Source organism: Hordeum vulgare, chromosome 1H (genome assembly GCF_904849725.1).
Source record: "Hordeum vulgare subsp. vulgare chromosome 1H, MorexV3_pseudomolecules_assembly, whole genome shotgun sequence".
Taxonomy (NCBI): Eukaryota; Viridiplantae; Streptophyta; class Magnoliopsida; order Poales; family Poaceae; genus Hordeum; species Hordeum vulgare.
Window position 1 is genome coordinate 207,261,694 of NC_058518.1, and position 7,879 is coordinate 207,269,572.

A 7,879-nucleotide genomic window follows, 5' to 3' on the forward strand; every position below is an offset into this window, starting at 1 on the left:
TTTTTGTTGTTTTTGTTTTTGTTGTTGATGTTGTTGTTGTTGTTGTTGTATTCGTCGTCGTTGTCGTCTTCGTTGTTTTTCTTGTTGTTGCTGTTGTCGTTGTTGTCGTTGTTGTCGTTGTTGTTGTAGTAGTCGTTGTCGTCATCGTTGTTGTTGTTTTTGTTGTTGTCGTCGTCGTCGTCACTGTTGTTGTCGTTGTCTTCGTCGTCTTTGTCGTCGTGGTTCTCGTTGATGTCCTTGTTATTTTTCTGGTTGATGTCGTTGTTGTCATTGTTGTCGCTGTTGTTGTTGTTGTTATTGTCGTTGTTGTTGTTGTTGTTGTTGTTTTATTGTTGTTATTGTGGTTGTTGTCATTGTTCTCGTCATTGTCGTTGTTGTCTTCGTTTTTGTCGTCTTCGTCGTCGTTTTCGTCGTCGTCGACGACGTTGTCATCGTCATCGTCGTCGTTGTTGTTGTTTTTGTTGTTGTTGTTCTTGTCGTCGTCGTCTTGGTTTCGTTGATGTCATTCTTGTTGTCGTTTTCGTTGTCGTCGTCGTCATCGTCGATGCAGTTGTTCTTGTTGTTGTCGTTTTTGTTGTCCTTGTCATTGTTGTTGTTTTTGTTGTTGTCATTGTTGTTGTTGTTGTTGTTGTTGTTGTTGTTGTTGTTGTTATTGTTGTTGTTGTTGTTGTCGTTATTGTTCTTGTTGTTGTTGTTGGTGGTGGTGGTGGTGGTGGTGGTGTTGTTGTTGTTGTCATTGTCCTTGTCTTCGTTGTTGTTGTTGTTGTTGTTGTTGTTGTTGTTGTTTTTGTTGTTGTTGTTGTTGTTGTGTTGTTATCTTGTTGTTGTTCTTGTTGTTGTTGTCGTTGTTGTCGCTGTTGTCGTTAATGTCGTTGTTATCATTATTGTTGTTATCGTTCTTGTTGTTGTTCTCGTCATTGTCGTTATTGTCGTCGTCGTTATCGTCGTCGTCGTCGTTCTTGTTGTTGGTGTTGTTCTTGTTGTTGTTGTTGTTGTTGTGTAACATCCCAAAATTATAAATTTTGGAATGTTAATATAATTATTAGATTGATTGTTTGTTGGTTGCGTGAGTGATTGAAACTTGTGTGAAATTTGAAGCTTTTCGAAACTTTTGAATGAGAGGGAATAAAATGACTTTCCCCATCTCCGGTGAATTCAAATTGAATCTTTTAAAAGCAAAGAGAGAAGATGACATGACTTCTTCAACTATAAAGAATTTGAACGGAGATATTTGCATTGAATTCTTTTGCATTTCCATTCGTTTTCTTCGTGCAAGAAATGCCGGGAAATACATTCTAGAGAGGAGGAACATGACCCTCGAACCCACGGGCATTTTGAAAGTTATTTGAACCCTCAAACTTGGAGGGTCATTTGAAAATTATTTGCAAAAGAAAATAAACCTTTTAGGCAATTTTGTGAAAATAATTTTTTCTGAAGTTTTTATTTTTGCCGTGGAAAAATGCTCATCATCTATATTTTATTTTTCTGATAATTTTAGTGTATAAAAAGTCTTTATTCCGAATTGATTTGATTTCTTTTTTATTGTTTTAGTTTCCTAGTTTTAAAAATAGGAAAGGAATCGTTTTTATTAGGAAACTCCAGGTGGCCCATTAAGACTTTCCTTTCACTGGCCCAAGAAGATCATCTTCTTCCTCGTCTCTCCCTCACGTGACAGAAACTTGCCTTCCATGGAGAGGGAGATCCCCACCATCGCGAAGCACATTCCTTCCCAGCGCCTCCCATCGCCTCTATAAGAACCCCCTGCACCTCCTCGTTCCATTCCCGTTGAAACCATCCCCTGTCCTCGCCTCTAGCTCGCGCACCCCTCGCCGGAGTCGTCACCAGAAAACCTCCCAGAACTCCTCCCATCGCGAGGAACTCTTCCGAGGAAAACTCCACCCTTCGGCCACCCCTGCACCCATCCACCCTTCGGCCACCTCTCCCCACCACTTCGGCCTCACCACCCCACCCCCTCCCCCTCGCTGCATTCCTCCCCATCACCACGACCAGCGAACAGGAGCACCACCAGTAGTTTTCACGTCCCCCCCTGCAGCCCCCCCTCCATCTCGCCTCCCTCCCCCGAGGAGCCCCACCGCCCCCTGCCACCCCACCACTCCTCCCGCCGCCCCCCACCCCACCGGCACCCCACCCCACCTCGGCCACCATTGCCAGCGAGGGAGTAACTCCCAGCCACGGTAAGGCCCTTCTCCCTTTTCTTTTTTTTACTTGTTTTGTTTTTTTAGTTTTAGCCCTTCGGTTTTCTAAAAAGAACCGGCTGTGGTTTTTATTTAATTAGTTAGCCAAACAGTTTTCTTCTGATATGCGGACGTTTGTTAGTTTAGCACCGCAGCGCACAGGTCTAAGCCAACCAGAGATCGCCACGTGGCCCGTTCATTAGTTAGCTTTTATTCTGTTTTTTTTTCAGATTTAGTTCAAAAACAGAAAGTTTCAATCTTGTTTAGCCCATAACTTTTGATCCCGAAGTCCAATGATAGTGATTCTTTTTCCAGTAGATCACAAATTTCCTGTAGTTGTTAAAAACATATAGTTTATCTATGTTTGAAATTTGCAAATATAAGTTAGATCAGATTTAGTTTAAACCTTGTTTTGCCTATTCCAGGATTTTAAAAATAGCTTTTTATTCGATTCCTTTTGGTACTGATCACTAGTGATCTTATTTATCAGTGGTAACAAGTTCAGATTTGTTTGACTATTTTAGCTCTCTGTTTCTTGTGAAACAATTTCTGTTTCACCTCTTTTAGGATTGTGGCTAAGTCCTTTTCTAGAATTGTTTTTAAAATACTTTTCTTTATTATTTCAGAAACATTATTATTTTGTTTCTGTTAGTTAAACAGTATTTTTGCAACAAGTTTTTATTTTAGTTTTATTTGTTTTCATGAAATCAATTCTAGTTCCTCAGTAACTTGCAATTGGTTTCCGCATTGTTTCAAATCCCGTTTGGGAATACTTTCAAAAAGTTTTGTGAAAAATACTTTATTTTATCTTAGTTAAACTTATATCTTAGTTCCTTGTTATTATTTTCTGTTAGACAAAAACTAGTTAGTGTTTGATGTAGAAGAAGACACCTAGCTTTAGTGAAGTTCTTTCGGATTCTTATTCACTCTCTTCTTTTCTTTTGATTGCTAGAATGATTGCTAGTATGAGTGCTTATGTGAATGATATGTTTGTTATATAGATTTCATCGGAGAGTGACGAGTAATCTATCAAATTATTTTCTCGAGAAATTCTTCTTCGTCAACATCACCAGCCAAGTCACTTTGATCATACTATCACCTATGTTTTTTATGCATCGTAGTTCTCCCATCCTATGCCCAAATTGCATGCTGCTTAGGTACTTGCAAATTTTAGTATAGATTGTAGTATCATGTGGTAGCCACACAACAACCCCGATACATGGCCCCGGGACGACAAAGTTCATATTGCTATGCTTGAGTAGACGGGATTTCGGTTGAGTGCATAACACGAGTGATGCGAGGTTGATTAAATAATCAAGACCGGTTAAGACAAGATTTTCAAGACCTCGGACGCAATGCAACTCTGGGTGAAGGACGGTTGATCGGCTCCCTAGAGAACCCAGTGGATGCCCGGGATGCTGGGGACGGCCATGACATCCTGCGGAAAGCTTCACCCAGGCTCGAAGAGACGGACGGATATTTTTAAGACCCAAGGCTTACCTGCACAGCCACAAGTCATTATGGGCTCTGGCTTGGTTGGACAACGCGGCGACTCTGGACAGGCGGTGCTAGCAGATGTAGAAGAACGATAGGATTGGATGGGCACCGATAGGGATTCAGAGGGACCCGTTGAAAGACCATGTTTTGATCATCCGGTCTTCAAACACCCTGAAGTGCGAGGACATACACGGAGGCGATCAAATCTTGTGGGGAACGTGTGCAAAACTCTGCAGAGTACTCAAACCTAATCGATTAGCCATGTCCACGGTCAAGGACAACTTGAGCCAAAGGAACTGAAGTTATCTGGATTTCTCAACACCATTAAATATATTTGATGTGGGAATTATTGACAACTCGGGTACGAGAATTGGTTGGCGGAACCATCTCGTTAACAACCAACTATGTAGTAACATTTTGTTTTTAGCCCTCTCTTGATGTAGGAGAAAATTTCCTTTACGCTAAAAACTTATAGCCCCACTTGCCATATATGCATTTAGTATAGATGATTACTTTTCACCCCTCTCTCATGTGACTTGCCGGCATATTCAATATGCTGACCTACACGGCTGCAACGTTTTATGTTGTAGATATTTTTCTTCGACGAGTAAGAGTACGATTCAGGGTTACGGTCTACACTCAACTTGCCGTTGGTGTTTATTGGGACTCCACTCCCTTGACTGCTTCCGTTGAGATATTTAAGGTATATATCAGTTTTACGCTATTTACATGTGATTGCACTTTGATATATACATTGATGTACTGTGTGTGCCAGCATAGTGATCCGGGGGTGGCACAGAAACACACAGGCTTGACTCGTCTTGAGTCGGGTCGCTACATAAATGGTATCAGAGCACATGTTGACTGTAGGACGTGACCCCTAGAAACTGGAAATTTCTTAGGATAGGATCTCTCAAAAAAAATCTTATTTTCGAGAACACCTTTCACTTCTCATCTCTTCTGATTTCATCAAATGTTCTCTCTCACCTCAAATAGTTATACAATGCCCTTACCCCTTTGACCTCACGAAGAATCAACGGAGTTCGACTTCAAAACTAAAGAGGATTTCACCACGCGTTTGAATAATTGAAGCTACACCAACAGTAGACTCTCAAGACCCGAAGAACTCGAAGACCCTGAAGTGTCTGAATAACTATATGACCATTAGAAGTCCAAACCTCTTTTCTGTACCCACGTTAGATACGATGAATTGTGAGCCGTCATTGGTGTGTGTTTTCCGACGGCCACAACTAAAATCTATTATCAATAATATTGTTTGTATTGTGTGTATCTCCCTCCATCTATTACCCGCCTCATCCACAAAACATCAACCCTACCAGATGGACTATGAAGCTGGACTTGTAGTCTGTGGACCAATGACCCAGCTGGAAGCTGAGATATGGATTCAGAACATGGAGAACCACTTCGGGAGCAACTTGATCTCAAGGAAGTATGAAGTGGAACACGCTCTTCAGTACTTTACACAAAGTGCTGCAATGTGGTGGAAAATGCACCATGCCATACAAGGATTTAGTGGAGCAGAAACTTGGGAAGAATTCAAGAAGACTCTGTTAAGATCCCGTCTCGTTCAGAAGGGCTATGATAATCCGAAGAAGAAGACTTGTGCATGCAAGATCAGTGGAGAAATAGGACATACCGAGGAAGAACACAAGGATGGAAGCACTCACTGTGAAGAAGATCATCCAGGTGAGGAATGCCCAAGCAGTCAGGTGACTTGTTTCCTTTGTGAAGGAACCACCCACTACCCAGCTCAGTGTCACATTTACCCCAAGGTACAACAAGTTGTCAAGCAGCAGAAAGATGCAGTGAAGTAAACCCTCAAGAAGAAGATTCTAGAAGAACCTGTGATGAACGAAAATATTGAAGACCCTGCTGGACAAGGTCTGACCAGATTTTTCTCCAATGCATGCTACTCATGTGGAGAAGAAGGACATTATTCACAGGACTGCACGAAGAGAAGCCAAGAGTATCTGGGAAACTTCCCGACGGAAGAAGTGGAGTTTGATCCTCTTGAAATAGAAGAACTGACCAAAATAAAGGAGTCCGGAAAGAAGAACATGTACCCTTGGAAGAACCAAATCTCTGCAGACATAGACCTGAGTCATGTCAGATGTTACAAGTGTTTGAAGTTTGGCCACCACAAATACATGTGCTCAGGAAGGAAGCCGGGAACCCAAGGAGCAAAAGAAAATACTAAGAAGCCTCGAGACTTGTCAGAAATCATTTTCTTTTGTTGCAAGGAAGCAGGACATTTTGCCAGCGATTGTCCACAAAGGAAGAAAGCTAGAATGGAGTAGTTAAGTTTTGACCGTGGCAATAAGTATAATCTGAAGCACTCTTGTTTTTCATGAGATCATGGAGTGAAATTTTTGTAACAGAAGTCCCTGAGATTGTAATAACATCATGAATAAATGGAATTTATTGTCTCATGATTGTCGATGTTGAAAATGTATGCGTTGTTTCTCTACGAGCAAATATCTCTTAACATTTATGAGGATAAGAGAAAATACGGTCTATGCAGGCATGAGTATAATTCATTTTAAGTGTGGTAGTAATCGGTAAACCCACAGGATCCATTGAATAGGAGTGTACCAAGGAGACATATACATTCCTCTGAGTACCTATTTACTGACACCTCCAGATGACAACTCTCTATGAGTCATTCCTCAAGGGCCCAGAAACGATCATGACCCTAACCAGTGACCATGATTACCCAAAAATCCTGAAGGACATGATGAAGCACATTCATCTTGAAGGAGATGCAGTCTACAAAGGCTACCCATTCATGGAAAATGGAGTGGAACATTGGTACGTGGAAGTACACCTCCACCATGTGATAGGAGTTTGTCCAAAGACTATGGGGCAATACTTTTTCATTTCACGTGTACCACGAGCAACTTTCTTTGATGCTGTTCGTGAAGCTGCCATGGAAGCCATACGTCAGATCAGAGAAATACTTGAAGCAAGACTCCGTCATACCCAGGAATACCTGAGTGAGGTACGTGCGGAAATGATGGAGATGAAGCTAATGGCCACCATGATGAAGCAAAAGATGGATGATTTCAAGGAGCACACCGGAAAGTTCGAGTGGAACTAAAGTATCCCCAATGGAGACAGATGAATAAAGTTGGCAGAAATGCTCGACCATGCCGAACCATGTGGATGGCAGCATTTGTAATAGAGTACTTTTGAATTGGAGTTTTTGAGGATAAATTAAGGATGTAATAAAGGATTGATTATGAAATGGATATGATTTATGGAAGAAGCTATGATGGATCAGCAAACGTTTTCTTAGGAGCCTACGAAAACCTGAGAGTTGTGAAGATACGATAGATGTTTCGTTCAGCTTGCAGAACCAATTGATTATCCGAACTTCGTTCGTGGACAAGAGAAATTCTGCAACGCTTGTGAGGATCCCCAAGTGTTAGAATGCGAGATTCGCTAAACCTTATACAGAGAAATGATTTGGGTGCGGAATGGATTGATCACCATGACGACTTACTCTTATCATTTATCTTGCTATTCGGAATGGTAAATCTGAGAGACTTACCCATATAGAGAGACGACGTTCTTTGAAGCTTTTGTTTAAGCCTTAGAATGGTATGATGAAAGCCCATGTACATGGCACTTGTTGTCACGCGTAGGAAATTTTACGGTGAGGATGAAGACAAGACCCCTCTCTTTGCAGGATAACCACAAATGGTAGACCACCATGAGAACCATCGATATGTTATTTAGAATTGACCACGAGACTGTCAGTTAAGAAGACCCAGTGATGGAGCAAGCTTATATCAACGGGAGAGCATCACCAAAGGATTTAATATGAAGACTGTGCGATGTCAGTTGCCAAAACCCCAGAGGATCGTTAAAGCATTTTGAGGGACCAGTATCTCTCATTTTAAGTGTGGTAGCATCCCACCTTGCCGGAGATTGGATTTGTTAGAAGACCCCCAAACCCTAACCTTTCTTTCTAGCCTCTTCGAATCTCGAGGACGAGATTCATTTTAAGTGTGGTAGTTTGTAACATCCCAAAATTATAAATTTTGGAATGTTAATATAATTATTAGATTGATTGTTTGTTGGTTGCCTGAGTGATTGAAACTTGTGTGAAATTTGAAACATTTCGAAACTTTTGAATGAAAGGGAATAAAATGACTTTCCCCATC